Below are 16418 nucleotides of genomic sequence, written 5' to 3' on the forward strand. Positions count from 1 at the left end.
GACCAAAAAAACAGAGAAAACATTGTTACCTCAGTTTGTTTACAAAGGAGCTACTCGAATGTCAGATAGGTTTGAGAGAAAGGGTAGGTCCAGTCATGCCCTCAGGACTGTGATCTGGCCACAAAAATAAAAAAAAAAAAAAAAAAAAGTATAGGACAAAGCTAGATGTGCTTACCTACTGGTAAATTAAGATAGAAAATAAGTGACTTCAAAAATATTCAGTACCATGGACTGTAGCTTCAATCTTCTCTCCCTGCAAATGGCAAAATAAGACAGTTAATTTTTGGAAGCAAACAAATCACTTTAATTGAACATAGTTTCCTTTTTAAAACAAGTTGTGCAGCTTAAGGCTCAAGTCCTCCAGAGAAAATAGCCGCATGATTTATATCTGCACTGCCTCAACGAGAAACAGTTTGTGAGGTTGCATATGAATAATGCAGGGCGAGAATGGCACAGGAGGAAACGATTGAAAGAAAGAAAATGAAGTGCCTTTAAAATGGAATATATAGGAAGCTATTTAATTTGAATTATTCACCAACACTAGTGATCTTACAGAAATAACCATAGATCAGTGAATATTTCAATTTTTAAGATTGGGTCGTGCTGTTCCTTTTATATATTAAAAAAGAAAAAAAGATCGGGCACCAGGAATGAGGAGAATGAGAAATGTACTACAGCCTATGAATATGCAGGAATGTGCAGAAGTCCATCTGCGAAGAGTTGAAGAGCGGACTGTCTTGCTCTGTGACACACACCTACAGCCTTTGACTCCAGCTACTCAGAGCTCAGTTTCTGCCAGTCAGAGAAAGTCACATGATCAGCAGACAACGCACCTTTAAGAGTTGTTTGAACTATTACGGACTATAATGATGTGCTGTATGTTTTGGAGATATGCCAAGAACCAGAGAAGCATCCAGGTCACTAAACACATGGAAAAGGATAGTAGTGTTTCTTTTCTCTTTTCCATAACCTTGTTGTTTCAGATAGTTTAATATATAATTAATGTACAACAGTCAACCAACAAACTAAGAAGGTAGATTTTTCAATAATGTGTTAATGATTGCTATAATTATAAAACCATATAAGTTGTTGGATACTTACTTATTCCATTAAAAAACAATATGGAGCTGTATCAATTTTCATATCAATTAATCCGTTTAATGTTGAATATTGTTTTCAGCCTTAAAAGTGTCCTGCTTACATACCTATTATGTACATTCACATTGCTTTAGAATCACAGAGTTCAAAAGTCATCTTGTCTTTAGAGGATTGAAATCAATAGACATTTAAAGTTAATACAGTAATATGAGAATTCTAAATGGTCTGGGAAACCAGCCAGCTGACTAATATCAAAGTAAATGCCTAAGTTCCTTGTTTTTGTGGGATATATGGAGCTAGGACTCAAGTAGCCATGGCTAAAACTCTGTCATCCAAAGAAGTGGTAAATCTTGTTTTTCAAGGACTTATAGAAAGAGCCCTAAATCATCTGAATACTTCTGTGCATTCATTATTTCCCAAATCTGGCTTCTTTAAGATTCAGTGGCCATGAGCTTCCTAAGTGTTATGCACTTCTCCCCAAGCAGAGGTTCTTTTCTCAAAGCTGTGTGAGTATTCTGTTCACTCATTGGTAACCAAGGCCCCACATTAGTCTCTGTTCAGTGCTGACTCCTGCCTAGGGCAGCTGCAAGACAGGGAAATGAAAAGAGAAATGATATTTTTATTTTTTTAATTTTAATTTTTTTTTTTGCAGTACCAGGGATTTAACTCAGGACCTTGTGCTTGCCAGCAATAGCTTATTCTACTGAGCTGTCTCCCCAGCTCAAGAAATGATATTTTTACCCAGTTAGCTTTTTACCAGTTTGATATCAGCTTTAAAGCAAAATAGGTTTACAATAGCTGATTTGTTTTCAATTGACTTATAAGTTTTGATATTATTATTTTAAGGTGCAATACAGTGTGTTCAATAATAACAATTTCAGAATGAACTATGAAGATGCATCCTATGTAAGCACAAAATAACTTCCTAAAGCCATTCATCTGCAATATTCTGTTCTTATATGTTTATCAAAATAATATAGATTCGGGCTGGTCAAATAGCTTAGCGAATTAAAGCATCTGCAAGCAGGCATAGGGGCTGAGGGTGCGATCCCAGGACTTGAAGTACAGGCCCTGCCCTGGAGTGTGCTGAGATGGCACTTGAGAGTGGGCATGGTGGTGCTCACCTGTATTCCCAGCTCTTGGGAGGCTGTAAACAGGTGGATCACTATGAGTCTGCCCTAGTAGTGAGACCCTGAACACACTTTAGCCCCTTCCCTAAAATAGAAAAAAAAATACAGATTCTTGCTTGTTTTCTCTTATATCCACCAAATAATGCATAGAAAATGTAAACAATTTCCACTTGCCTACATAATTATTCATGAGACTGCAATTGTAAGACATTAAATAATATATTTAAGTAGCTTTACTAGATATAGGCATTATTTTTAATTTTTTTTTTATTTTTACGGATCATCATACAGTTTTCAAATTAGGATCTATGATACAAAGACCAATGTTCAAAGTCTTCCCTGGCATTCCCCATCCCCACAGCAGGTCCCCTGGCCACTCGGGCTGTGCTTCAGTCAGTGGAAGCCAATAGGTATGATATAGATAAGAATATCGGCCATGCTAGTGGAAGAGGGTACCTGTGAGTCTGCGAAGGTCAAAGGGAAACACGTTCTACTCATCTGGACTGAAAATGTAACTCAGTGGAGCAGGCTGGAGCCCAGTTCATCGAAAAGAGTTAATTTCAGGTGACTTTGGCATGGAGTAAAAGTTTGTAACTGCATCTCACCAACATCAGATGATGAAGGAATGATATAAAAGGCCAGAAGAGAAAAACAAGTGACACTTGCATTAACTCACTTGATTTTGAAGAGTTGTGACATGCAGCATTGAGGCCAATGTTGCACAGGTAGAGTCAATAAAATATAGGTGGTTACTATTTCTATAGAATTTGCTTATATTTCCAATAGAAAAGGCAGATGAAATACAGTCTACTCTTTAAAAAAAAACTGATTTTAACTCAATCTTTATCACCAAGTGTATTCTCAGGTATATAGTACTTCACTGCGTATATGAATTTTGAGGAGGCATAGATCAGTCTTAAACATGGTAAAAAATGGATTTTAGAATACATTAAAAGATTACTGAGGGCTGGCCAAGTAACTCAGTGGATTAGAGCACCTGCTTGGGCAGATGTAGGGGCCTGGAGTTCGATCCTCTGGTCTGCTGTGCCAGCCCTGCCCCCAGGGCATGCTGAGAAGGCCTTTGAGACTGGGCCTGGTGTTGCGTACCTGTAATCCCAGCACTTGGGAGGCTGTAAACAGTCGGTTCACTACGAGTCCGATCTATGCAGTGAGACCCTGTAGACCCTGCCCTAAATACAAAAAAAAAAAAGATTATTAATTTTTAAAAACTAACTAAAACGAGACTAATGCAAAGACTTGCAAAGAGTAGAACAGTGAATAATGAGAAGAGCTACAATGATATTGATGTAGAAGTATATTTTTTTACTCATGATAATTAGATTTTTAAAAAGTGTAAGCACGCATAGTTAAATATGATTTGGAAAAATACATTTCTATGGAAGTCCTCGCTTCCTCTTTCCCTCCCTCCTTTGTCCTTTCCTTCCTTTCTTCCACCATTCCTTCCATTTTTCCTTTTTTCACATTTCATTAATCTATCATTTCCTTTGACAACACAGAGATGGCCATTTTTTAAAACAAAATAAGTAAGCACAAAATAAGACAGTGTTGCTTACCATTCTTTCCTAGGTCATAATTGTAGCTTTTTCTTAACTGTGCTTTCCTCAGCTTTCCCCATGTGATCCAACGTTGTCATCACATGTGTCATCAAACCAGTTTGCAGTCAGCCCGATGATGAAATGCAAGCCCAAGCTTCTGTCATTCTGAATTTCTTAAAGGTTTTGTTTTCAAACTTAATCATTCTATCAAGTTGTAGATTCCCCTCTGTAATCACATTTGATTTTTCTGAATAAGAATCTTTGGTTTTCTGACCTTTTTGTATAAAACTCATAGAAATATTAATTTTCCCTACCTCTTGCTTTTTCTTCTTTTTTCTCTTTCTCTTCCTTCCCACACATGTGAACATGTAGGGGGTATGTATGTAGGAGTGCACACACATGTACACATGTATCCTTTTCTCTGCATGATGTATCTCTTAGTACAGCTCAGAGTTGGAAGCTTAAGTATAGAAGGATGACAAATATCAATATTTACAGACTATTTTATTTTGAAATGATGAATTAATCGTAAATATTTCTCAAATTTGTGGTTTCCTCCCATATATTCTGTATTCCCTGTGTTGTGTGGCATATTTATTTGTAAAAAAGCAAAAGTGGAACTTCACACAGACAGAAAACATATTCTAATCTTGTTATAAGCAACTAAGTTAGAGAGAAATATATTGGCAGTCAGGTAGGGCAGGCTAAGCCCTCAAAGGAGCCAGTGCAGAAGAGAAGATACCTTGCAACTGTGGAAGAGACAGACACTTGCACTGTGGGCCAGACCTCAAGACAAAAAACAGAACATATGCACCAACATACTTCCCTAGGGATAGACATCAGATATTGACATTCTGTACAGACTCTGTCATGTTGAGAAAGCTAGAATGAGCCACTAACGCATCACCCTACCTGAAGAGCCTACGTTCTGCATTCATGCTTTCCCATTTGATCCCAACTTAATCAATTTTACCTGTGAAACTATACTCACAGTCTTATTGGTTGACCATAGTTTTGTCCCTGCTCATGGCCTCCTTGTGATTTCCCATTTGTCCCGTCTTGGACCCACTTCATCTCATGTTTTATTTCTCTATAAAAATCCCCAGAAAGCAGAGTCTTTGACAACCCACTGAGAACCTTTTCTGTTTCTCTCCTTTGGACAGAGGCTTTCTTTCCCTTGATAAATATGTTGGACTTTTAGCCTCTATTGCTCCTAAAATTTATTCTCTGACTTTGAGAACGTGAACTAGTCCCTTGTATCTTCAGGGTGGGAGTTTCTTTTCCCCGTATCAATATTCATTTGTATACTAATAGCAAAGAATTTAAAAAAGAAAAACCTAAATACTAATTTTAGTTTGGATGGTATGTTTACAAAATGCTTGCCTATGCTTGGGTTCTTAAATAAAAAAAATAAGTACTGGGAGCTGTTTCTATTTTTCTTGTCAATAATATCTCCACTATGTCCAAGAGTATGCACATTTACAAAACACATTCAGGCTTCCAAAATCTCTCAGGAAAACCCAGATAATTATACAAGTCCTTTCTGGCTAAAGTAAAATACATAAATTGAAATTATCCTTCCACCAATTAAATGCATCATTTTACTAATGAACTAGCCTAATTAATATTCACTTTAATTCAAAAAAGTTCATTGGCTTGCAGAAGAAGGTTATTTGTTCCTGACATAAATGTACCATATTTTTAGTCACCTGGTGAGTACTGCATTCACCCACGGCAGCATGACTCCTCAGGTCCTGACGGGATTGCAGCTGTGCTCCACTGCCCCCTGGGACTGTCTCAGCAACGAGCAAAGAAGTCCTGCTCAGCAAGGGTGCTGAGCCACAGATGTGAGGTGACTCTTCACCATGTTTCAGGGGCTAGGGCTGAAAGTAACTCTTGGGTTTTACTAATATTCTCATCAGGACACTAGTCACATGGACAAATTCTTTGCTGTAAAGGGAACACATATGTAAATAAAATAATGATGTCTGCCATAGTCATATCAGTTTGAGCAGGTGAAAACTCCACAATTCTTAGCAGGGACTGAGGTGGAAAAAATCAGCAGTGATTGTTTACTGCTAACTGTTTTATCAGTAGGGGATGATATGACTGGCTTTTTAGAGACAAGCAGCTTAAACAACCTGTTGGGGAAACTTCTTTATGAAAGTGATCAAATTGATATCTGTTCACTCATTTTTTTCTTCTTTTTTGTATTATTCATGCACCATAGGATTCATGCTTACTTGACTGAAGAGTGCTGATCTCTCTAACTACGTATGGAGAGTAAGATACTATTCCTCCTTTAAGGATGGACTCCCATTCTCTCTGTAACCTGAACCTGATGCTGGTCCCTACAATCATTTCCTGTTTCATTTCTTTCTGGCAAAGGAAGAGTATCGGTACTATAGTGTCTACCTAGACATCCCCCTAAGGCCCTTGGTTCTCTCACTGGTGCGCCTTGGGGAAGTGACTGGATCTCTTGGCTGGGGCACTCATCAGGCGATTTGCCCATCCATGAGATTGCGATGTTGGGAGGTGGAGACTGGTGGAGGAAGTAGTGGGACATGGCAGGAAAGGCCATATCTCCCACCCTCCTCCTTGACTGCTGCACTCCCTGCTCCCTCCTCCCAGACTGTCCTGCCAGAGCCCCTTCTCCTCTCACAGGACCCCTGTCAAAGAGCCCTGGATTGGACGCACCAGATTGTGAACTGAAACTTCTACCAACCATGAGCCTAAGCAAACCTCTCCTCTAATTTTCAGGTCTCAATAAACCTTAGGTTTATTGAAAGAAAGACTCAATGTTCAATTGTTTGATCAATCTTGCATGCCTATGTCTGGTAATCTGACAACAAATTGGATGATAACAACATGTAGTATAACTACCATTGTTAGCCTTCTAGTCTTGTTTTGATATTCCGTACCAATTTTATTGTTCTATGTTGCTTTGCTTTTGCCTTTGTTCTTATTGTTTTATTTTTTTCCTTTAAATATAAAATGTAGGTGTCATGTGTCTCAGCAAGAAAAGAAGTAACTGAGGCAGTTGTTAAGTTAAAATTCTAAGCTGCAGAAATGAAATAAACCTAATTGTCTGGTTTTAAATTTAAGCTCAACAACAATTTCTCCTATGTGTGCATGTTATGAGAAACAAATGACATAGTGAAACAATTCTGTAGTTAAGGCCAAAGAGATAGCTCAGTGGTCTAAGTGCCTGCCTGGCAAGTGCAAGGACCTGGATCTGCTCTCTGTCACCACATTCTGTGCCGCCTTGTGGCCAGGTGTGGTGGTGTATGTCTATAATTCCAGTGCTTAAGAGACTGAGATAGGAGGATCACTACATGTCTGAGCTGCATAGCACAACCCTGTACTAAATAAATATTGTTTTAAAAATTAGATTTTGTTCTCAATAAACATTCAGTAAATATTTTCAAATATTATTAAATATTATTATTTAGTTATATAAGATATTATCTGAGTATGTTTTTAATGTTGAAATGTGTACAAATAACTGCATGTGCTCCCATTTATTTAAAATTTAATTCACATACATTTCATGTTTAGTTATAGCCATATTTGGCTTTTGTGTAGATCATGAGGTTTATCTGTTAATACAACTTTGGCTATTTGCCCTGATAATTGCTTCAACGATTTGTTCAGATGATGAAAGTGTCATGAAGACACTAATTGAAGTCTCATACATGTGACAGGCAACATGAAACTCAAGTGTTTTTCTTAAGACTTCCTGAATTTAACAACAGTTATTCAACTCCATTTTAGGTTACATCATTGATCACATCATTTCTGTGCATGAGTTCTTAATAGCGTGGTTTCACATTGCTATTAAATAAGGATCATGACTGTTCTTTCCAGAAATGGCCAGATGTAGGGCATAATCAACACTGAATTCCTAAAAAAGCAGAAATCTATAGAAAGGAGACAGTAGATAGAGTCCATTCCATTCTGCATGTTAACTACTCTATGTGTGTGTTTTGGGCTCTTGTAATTGTTGCTTATAGTTTTGCACTTATTTTATTCATTTTTTTATTTTTGTATTTTAGGGAAGAGTCTACAGGGTGTTCAGGGTCTCTTTACTAGATCAGACTCGTAGTGATCCACCTGTTTACAGCCTTCCAAGAGCTGGGATTAGAGGTGCTTGCCACCATGCAATGTCTCATCTTTCAAGCAAGACAGAGGCTGGGGAGTTGGCTCACTAGAAAAAGCACTTCCCAGGCAAGCGCAAAGGCCTGCATTCAATCCCCAGTTTCTAAATAAATAAGCAAGACTAATAATACATTCTAAGTTGTACTTTGGATAAAATCAAATTGTATCTGGATTTCATGTGCTCTGGATACCTATATTTGACATCATGAACTCTAAAATATGAACTAATTCTAAATTAAGAAGAAGTCATGGTTCAATGGACAATAAGTTCATTAAAGAAAAGCACATATGAATTTATAGTGTGCTTTGCAGTTAATGCACTTGAGGAACCAAAGTACTGTAGGTATCCATACCTAGGTTTTAAAGGGGTTTATCTCCCTTTTCATTCCTTTTGTGGTAGCCTCATGTCAAAATTTCATACAGAAGTACCTTTAAGGGCAAACAAAGAAAAATGAGCTGTGATACAGTTAACCTGATACTTAGTCCTAAGGAGAGAAAGTCATGGGAAGAAATAGGGCATGCAGCAGAGATGCATTATACAATACGTAAGCCTGCTATGCAGTATGGTACATATCATCTGTGTGCCCCCACACGAGGAAAATAGGCAGTGGGACGTGTTGGCGACCTGCATCCTGAAGATGCTTTCTCTAGAGCCCAAACTTTCTGTAACGGCAATTGCAGATTTCTAGTTTACAGAACTATGGTGAGTTCTGTTCTGTGTAAGTTCTGCTGTTTAGGCCACATTTTTATATTAGAGTGAACAAAGACAAAAATATATTCCTATTGATGTAATTATGTATTTAAGGCTGCAGGAAGAGATGCAGTCACTCTGAGGAAATGTAGCAGAGGTAGCAAAAGAGGTTAGCAATGAGGTTTCCTTTTTTTCTTTTTTCTCACAGAAGATTAATGTTATTCCTTTTATTGTTTTATATGAATTTTATTCAGAAAGAAATCACAATGAGACAGTTTCAAAACAGGTTAGTAGACAGTTACAATAATTAATATGTTGCATATTGTTGTCTTCATAGTAGTTACTCATGGTAAAAGATGCAGACATGATCTCTTGTCTAAACTCTATTAGTTCCAAACTTTCTTCTTTTTGACAATATATATGCATATATGCATATACATATATTTTTCCTAACAATGGGATTAGCTTATTTCCCCACTTGTTGATGTGTGTATTGTTAGACAACTAGAGACCACATCTGATTTTCCAAAAGTAAAATTAAAAGTTTTCTTAAAATTATCAAATAATTATACAAAAGAAGAACAAATTTCCTTTCACTTTATTTTTTTTTCTTCAGTTTCTTATTACTACATATTTTCATTGTATAATGATTCCATTCCTGGTGTGGAGTTGGCATACGTACACAACACACGCCATTTTTTTGCATCCCCTTTCCTTCCCCTTTTGCCCCTCCCCCATCTCTTAGTCCCCTCTGCAAAAGATCTGCCTCCCTATTTCCTATTATTTATCTTTTGTTTTCTTCTTTAGTATATTCTGGATAACTCATTTAAAAGAACCATGTGATATTTAAGATTGTGTGTCCGATACATTTCACTTAACTCTATGGCCTCAAATTGCATCCATTTTCTTAGCATCAAAAAGGCCTAGCTTGGACTGGAAATATAGCTCAGTGGCACAAGATGATACAGGCACAAGTGCCTGCCTGGTAAGCACAAGTTCCAGAACCAAAGTTAATAAAAAGGACAGACTTGAGTCACTCCTTTCACTTTAAGTGAAAACTAAAAGTAACACTAAAACTCTTTTCCCAATCTTTTAAAAAAGTCCGAGTTAGAAATCTGTCACTGAAAAGGTGACTTAGCTTGTCAATAGATGCTTGAGTTTGAAAAGAGAGGAGACAGCCCCGGGTCCTCTCTCTGGCGGCCCCACCTTCTTTGCCACTCACGGGTTCTAAGACAGAATACACTGGAAAAACCAGGACAATTTGCAAACTACTTCCACAAAGCCCTGGCACACAATGGATCTCGCTGTCAGTTTTCTTTTTGGAATTTGACATTAGAACATGGCAACAAAATGAAAATGCTTCTTTTCTTTTTCTCATGATGATTTTTATCTGTTTCTAACGCCAGTGGAGGGTCAAAAAGTGTATATACTCTAAAAAAGATAAGAAAGGGTGAAAACGTTTTACAGTATTCCAACAGTTCAAAGGGTTATTGATCATTCAATCACTATAAATGGAGCAACACTTTATAGTGATAATTCAGAAGAAAATATACTGACTCTGAAGCTCAATAAAAATATGGCAAAAGATATTATTTAATGTCAGTATATACTTTAATAGAGTTATATAATACTTAAACTACTACTCTTGAATTTAAGAGTAGCATTAGATTCCTTAAAATCTTTGAAGTAACTGCTTTTGGAGAGATTAGGTTGAAATTATCTTACTAAATTATTAACTATAGTGCCTCAATATTGAGAATATTCTTAAAAATATGTTGTTTATACTACAGGTCATACTCCCTTGTAAAACACTAATAGATTCATATTAAGCTCTAAAAAGTTACAAACATTTTTATTGGATTTTCTTTTTATTGATTTACATCATACCATACACAATTATTTCTCTTCCCACCAATCTGCAATTTGGGAAAACCAGTAACATATCACTTGTAACTAATCTTATGAATATCTTATCATATTATTCTGAGTGTTCTGTCCTATAGGAAGGATTTTTCTCTCTTTTAATAAACAGCCTGAAGTTCTGAGTGAAGTTCTTACACTTAACATTAATCTAAACTAGTGATATGCTAGAGTAAAAACTTTTATGCTCTTCACGTTATATAAATTCTGTGTGTACTTTACATACAGCATCTAGGCACATTGTTTCTAATTTAAAAATCATTTAATCTTCCTGTGTCACCTCTGAGTTTTGGAACGAAGGTCCATTATTAGGATATATTCACTGAAATTCTCTCAGCATTCTCTTTTTGTTTTATATTACTTTGAGGAAATATGAAATAAATCATGTACTTTCAGGAGTAGTTAAATCAATAAAAGTACATAAATAAAACATGTGCCTGCATGTGCACACATGTGCCATCACACTGACATAGAATGACAGAGATAAGTTTTCCACTTACCAATCTTAGAAATTCCTGGGTGCTTAAATATAAGGTCACAGGGTAAGTGATCTGCAAACTCAGTAGAAAAATAATTTTATGTGAAGAAACAACACTGAATTTTATATCTATTATATTTTATAATTAGTAATTGGAGTATTAAATGCATTTAAAAAGAATTCAAAATTACAGGGTAACCTTACCAAATAATGAACAATAAACATGCACATATATATTACAGCTGCAATCACTTTTATAATGGATTTTCATAGCTTAGAAACATAAGAATTACTTTTCTGTCTTCATGATAGTAGGGTCCTACACTGATTGAGCTAGAAGAGATGCATCAAAATAGAATATTATATAAACTAAAGTATATAATAGAATATTTAGAAAGTCCTAAAAATACTAAGATGTGACTGACTTGCTTATTCCACTTTAAGGTTTGTACCCATTCTCCCCTTATCTGTTATACTCAAAAATTTAACATAGAAGAGATCTCTTCCCTTTTTATTTAACTGCAGGTAAATGGATTGGTCGTACAAAGGTATGGTCCTGTATTCCTAGTGATTTATTTTTAACTGAGTCCTGATTTTTCCCAAGTCTGTTCATCAATATGTTCTCATTGTTGAGATGTTGCCTAATGTTTATGATCTTTAAATTAAAAGTTTAGATTAAAATCTAGGTAATAATTATTCATATTTGAAGATATGTTGTATTCTTAAATTTGATTAGGATCTTTGAGATTCGTTCATTTTTTTCCCAAACATTGTGTTCCTTAAAAGTAATAGTTTGGGGCTTAACAGATAGCTCAGCAGACTAAAACACCTGCTTCAGCAGAACCCAGCAGCCGGGGTTTGATCACCAGTGTGCAGGTGCTGTCTCCGGGCTGCGCCAGGGGAGCCCTGCGACAGAATTCAGATTGGGCATGGTAGCACACGCCTGTGATCCCAGGGCCTAAGAAATAGAAAACAAGAGAATCATTATGAGTCGAATCTACATAATGAGATCCTGCACAACCTATGGACCCTGTACAACCTAAATTCATAAAAATAAAAATGTAATAGTTTCAAGTTCAGCGTGGCAGTACACATCTACAAACCCAGCCCTGGGCTGGCTGAGGCGGAGCATCACCATGTGCTCAAGGCTGGCCTTGGCTCCAGTGTGGGTTCAAGGCCAGTCTGACTGCATTCCAAGGTCCTCCAACAAGTTGAAATGAAAGATAATGCATTCAAATGTCACTTTCTTATAAAGAAGAGCAGGCCAGCTGTTTTTTGTTGAGAAATTTACTTTTATGCTTATAAACTGTAATCTAGGGCTCCCTGAGACAAGCATATTCTTGTGATGAAAAAGGTTTAAATTACAGCAGAACTGTCTTTATAATTCCTCAATTACTTCACTTATCTAAAAAAGTAGCAGTGGTAACTTGTATTTTTAGACCATACTTAAAGATGAGAGTATAATAAATGTACCAAATTATGCAAAAGAGCATTGAAAAATGTTAAGAGTTTTGTACTAAGCATCTGAGTCTAGATTTTTTTAAAATAGGCACTTTATGCATTTTCCTAGTAGTTTATAGACACAAGAAATAAGGGGGTTAAAATATATTATGCCAGCATCCTGATGCCAGGTTTGTAGCAACTGGACTGTCAAGAAAATAAATCTGTGTTGCATAAACCATTGACAGAATGGAATTTTGTTATGGCTGGCTGAGTGCATTTAGTCTAAGTTTATACACAGCAATAATTAAGAGAGGCATGTATTTAATTAAGAGCTTGCTACCACCCATGAAAAAACAGCTGTTCGAAGTGTTTATTAAGTATATATTTATATGAGAAATCTAATGGAAGAACTAGTTTAGACCAAATTAAACACACACAAACATGCACACATACACACACTTGACTATAATAATTGCATGTTACATCGATTCAAATACAGGGGTCATAGTGAAAAATGTAAGTGTATATTAAAATGCAAACTAACGTTTTGAATTTCTTCATCATTTATATGCACTTATAGCCAAGATTCTCTTTGTATTAGTATCTTTAAAGAAGAAATTCCTAAATATAGAATCACTTCAACTGCACATTGAAATATGGCAACAATGACAATGCAGTCAATAAGTATAACTGAATTATATCCAGAAATAAGCAGTGAAAACAAACTTTATATTAAAATAAAAAATTTAGGGGTCCAGGGAGATAGCTCAATAGAATAAGCACTTGCATGGCAAGTGCAGGGTCATGAGTTCAATCCCCAGTACCACAAAAAAAACAAAAAAACAAAAATAAAATAAAAAAATTAGCATTAGGGAAGAACTGTTCCTATAATAATGCATGTTTTGCTATGTGACATCTTTGTGATAGTGTATAGAAAAACTGCTGGGCATAAAATAAATTCATTAAAAGCAAACTAAAATTGCTTAACTTGTGAAACTTACCTTTCACAGTGGTACTGCTATAAAGAAAATGATCACTTTAGAGTATGTTCTCTATTTGCAGCTATTTATCAACAAAGGACTCAAATTTATCCTGCTTTGTAACTGAATAATAATCAGTTGTGTAAAAATACCATGTCTTAAGTGAAATAAATCAACTCCACATGCGTAAACATCATATTGTCTTCTTAATGCAAGAACCAGGAAGGTAAAAGTGGAATCAGAAGGGTACAATAGATACTGGGAAAAGGGAATGAACTTATTCAAAAGAAAGAGTATTGAGTTAAGGAGAAAGACAAGAGAGGGAGTGGGGAAAGAGATTTATCTATATATGTAAGCAGGATGGTTTGCACAATTGTGCTGTGCATTTCTTTGGTCTATGCAAAACAAAAAGAGAAGTGTAACCATGAGGTATAAAAGTAAAGCCATATAAATATGCTGAGCTGTAAAAGGCTTACTTCAACAACTTCGGACAAATGCCAGTCGTGCTGATAACCCACTACTAATATGGACTATCGGACTATATTGGGTTATTTTGCTCTATTCAAGTGTCTACAATCTTTGGTTTAGTGTCAAATATGAAAAGGTCATTTAAAGACTTCTAAGATATCCTCTCTTTCAGCACTGGAACACCCATCACCGACAAAACAAAACAAAACAAAACAAAACAAAACAAAACAAAACAAAACAACAACAACAAAAAAAAACGGGATATAAAGGCAAGACACTTTTAAAAAAATTTAAATATCAAAAGTGTACTTGGAACAAGAATGAGGAAAAGGACAAAAGAAAGAAGGGGAAAAACATATCTGTGTATACGTGCAGATAATTTAGATAATTTTACTTCTAATTTCTGCTGGTCTTTTGAAAGGAGCATCTAATGCTTAATTTTTTTTTATAGTTCTTATTTTATTCCTTTCTAATTTGTTAGAACTTTTTTTGATGTTTTTCCATTTTCTTTTAAACCAGTTTTGCATGGCTATATCTAGTAAACTAAACAACCAGTTTGAAGATAACATCATTCAATACAGCAGCCATTGTTGAATTCTTATTACTTTATTTAGTGAAATTTTGTATTTTTTCTGTTACTGTTTTTCTTATTGCCATTTTGTGTTCTTTAAAAATTAAAACATATTTTAATAAATAAATAAAAAAATAAAAAAGAAAGACATCTTTCAAATAAGAAACTGGAAACTGCTTCTAGAATGAATTATTTCCCTTATTGGGGTTGTGAAAACTATTGTATTGCACCTGTCTAGTAGCCTCCGTCCTATAGCAGTGTTTTATGTGAAGTTACAAGAACTGTTCTGGGACATATTACTAGAATAGTCATTTTTCTGGTGAACTGGCCTTAGTACAATGAGATGAGCTAACCAAAGGACAAGAAAGAAATATAAAACTAATATATGTTGCTGTAATTGATGAAATACTATTATTGTTAATATGACAGTATTTTATTTTATTTGTTTTGTTGGATAAAGGCACAATAGAAACATAAATTGATAGTGTGGTATACAAAACAGATTTCCTTTTATTTCCTTCACAGCTTTATTTCACAATTCATGAATCTTATTTTATTGTCTAGGCTCATATATTACATCGTTTAGTATGTTATCTAAATTTGTCACAGATTATGACATGTATTATGTGTGAATTCAGTTATTTAGTGTCTGCTAAGATTAATTTTATGGACAAAGACCAGCTTGATGAATATTCTATGTTTACTTGAAGTAAATGTGAATTGTTTTAGGTGGATTTAATCATGATGTTTGTTAGTGTTGTTCAGATTTTCCACAATTTTGTATTTTTTTTTCTGGATTGTCTATCCTGTGATGAGAAAACTGTTAATCATGTATTTATCTTGTATAAAACTGCTGTCAGAAAATATCTCTCTTTAAATTTCTGGGTCTCAAGTTTTACATAAAAAATTTATTTATTTATTTATTTATTTATTTATTTATTTATTTATGTAGGTATAGGTTCTCACTAGGCAGTCCAGACTCATATTGATCCTCCTGTGTCAGCCTTCCCAGTCCTGGGATTATAGGCATGCATCACCATGCTTGGTTTAGGTGGCTGGCACGGGGCTTCTGGGCTTCTGTGGTTAGCATGACATGCACTACTGAAGATTGAACTTGGGACCTTACACTTGCCAGGCAAAAGCTTAGACCATTGAGCTATCTACCCAGCCCTTTATTATTTTTTAAATAGAAAAACAAACACGTGTTTTTATAGATATAGTTATCAACTAGTAGTGAATTTTTTTCTCTACTTGATAGGATCTGTAAATATTTGTGGTGTGACAATTTTGGAGTGAATTTTCTGCTAAAGCTGCTAAACAATTCACAATCAATGTATTGTCAGTTCTTCCACATCTACAGTTATTAAAATACCATTATATATGAAGTCAACACTGATGATTTCCGCTACAGAAAAACTAATTTTATTATGTATAGAATCAGAAAATAATTTTCTGAGAAGGTGGAAGAAAACAAGTTTAAGAAACATACTGGGAGCATTATCACATATATTTCTGTGGGATTTTTATATATAGATATTAGAAATGATATCTAGGAGGATGCTTTTCAAGTGCTTGGAATTATACTGTGTGACTAAAAGCTGTAATTAATAGAGTAATTACTTTTGTGTAGATAATGGCTATGAAAACAATTTGATATTTCCATATCCCATTAAGCGCTATGCCACTCCATTCATTCTGCGGCAGGGATCATTGCCATGTTTTCCAGAGCTGTGGCCTAAGCACCAGCTGTGTACTTGAAAGAAATTAAGACATCTTCATCCTGATGTACGAAATTAGCTAATAGAAAACAATTTTAATAATTGCTTCTATATCTCTTTGTTGCTCAATTACTTTCACACTCATGGAAACACACACACACACACACACACATACACACACACACACACACACACACACACACACAC

This window comes from Octodon degus, unplaced genomic scaffold (assembly GCF_000260255.1).
Source record: "Octodon degus isolate 3935 unplaced genomic scaffold, OctDeg1.0 scaffold00172, whole genome shotgun sequence".
Taxonomy (NCBI): domain Eukaryota; kingdom Metazoa; phylum Chordata; class Mammalia; order Rodentia; family Octodontidae; genus Octodon; species Octodon degus.